Raw genomic sequence first — 1,847 nt, forward strand, 5'->3', positions numbered from 1 at the left:
ACTAATGGGCAGGTAGCATATACAGTATGGATGTGCTAGACAAAGGGATGATTCACATCCTAAGTGTGCAATTTAAAACTTATGAATTGCTTATTTCTGAAGATTTTCATTTACTATTTTTAATTAATATAAATATTCACGATCTATATGCTACCTACCCATTAGTCACTTAGTAGAAGTCTTCTTACCAGATCAACTGTCAGACTGTAGGTTGAAGGCAGTCGACCAAAAAGAGGAAGGTGAAAACTCAGATAAGAGGGAGCTGATGTATCCATTCATGACGCTGAGGAACAGAAAGTCCTCAGTATAGTAGCTGAGGACAAGTATTGGGTTGGCCAAAAAGTTCACTTGGTTTTCTCTCTATGATTCTAATAGTGCATAGTTGTCTTTAACTTCATTTGAAACAATTTTGTTAGATTGTATTGTGACAGCTGTCAATCAGCATGCATTTTGAAACCATCAAAATTAGTGAATTCTTGTACAGCCATTTTAATATCAAAAATGGAAGAAAATATGCAACATTTTTGGTATATTATGCTTTATTATTTTAAAAAAAGTAAAAATGCAACTGAAACATAAAAAAAATTATGCAGTATATAGAGAAGGTGCAAACGTGTCAAAAGTGGTTTGTGGCCCTGGCTGGTGTGGATCAGTGGATTGAGTGCCAGCCTGTGAAACAAAGGGTCATTGGTTTGATTCCCAGTCAGGGCACATGCCTGGATTTCAGGCCAGGTCCCCAGTTGGGGGCGCAGGAGAGGCAACCACACATTGATGTTTCTCCCTCTTTCTCCCCCTCTTCCCCTCTCTAAAAATAAATAAATAAATAAATAAATAAAATCTTTTTATAAAAAGTGGTTTGTGAAGATTCTTGTTACTATTGACGTTTTGGCCAAGTTTTTTTGCGTCGGAAGATGTTTAGCAGCACCCCTGGCCTTGACCCACTAGAAGCCAATAGTGGGAGATAGCCAACATACTCAAAATATCCAAATCAATAATGTTATTGGTGAAAATGAAAAATGTCTTTTATTTTACAGAAAAAAAAACTGAACAGACTTTTTGGCCAACCCAATAACACTAGATTAAGCCAAGATGAGGCTGCCAGATAATGCAATGTAGTCCTCAGTAGGTAAGCAATTGGATTTTATTCTACATAGGGAAGCCGGGAGTGATTTATAAGATTTATTTTAAAAGCTCTAGCTACTCTGCTTGAAATGAATTGGAAGTGACAAAATTGGAAGCTTTTGACAGAACTGGAACAAAAATTTTACTGATTTCAAAAAAGGGCTGAGTATTTGCTGAGCATACCTTATGTGCCTGGCTGTTCTAAGCTCAGAGGAAGAGCAAGAGTTCATGCCTTCTGGGGCTGACTAGTGGGGAGGGCTAAGAAGCAGCAGGGTGTGATGGTTCAGATATATTAGCTGCAAGAGCTGATGAGTAACCTGGAGACTGCTTAGTACAAACTTCCTAGCCTGAGCGAGAATAATTTCTACTTAGTGGGGTTACGTGAGTGGGATGTCCCTTCATTCTGAAAAAAAGAAAAAGAAAAAAAAAACTATCCAGGTATTCCTCCTCTTCCTCATATCCTCCACTTTCACCACATCCCCCGCGCCCTCCCTCCAGCCGCAGCTCCCCTCTCTCGTTTCCCGGGAAAGTCGAGTGAACCAGGGGCTTGCAGATGTCTCACGGCCACCACCGAATCAAGCCCTGGCCACCGCAGCATCTCTCAGTTTCCACGCGGAAATCTGTGAACTTTCCGCACTGAGGGCGGGGCGGAGGTGTGGCGGGGCTTCCGGGGGCGGGTCCCAGTCTCGGTAGCCTCTTGCCGCGCCTGCGCAGGAAACCAAACC

This window comes from Phyllostomus hastatus, unplaced genomic scaffold, assembly GCF_019186645.2.
Source record: "Phyllostomus hastatus isolate PE091 unplaced genomic scaffold, TTU_PhHast_1.1 phas_scaffold_182, whole genome shotgun sequence".
Classification (NCBI taxonomy): domain Eukaryota; kingdom Metazoa; phylum Chordata; class Mammalia; order Chiroptera; family Phyllostomidae; genus Phyllostomus; species Phyllostomus hastatus.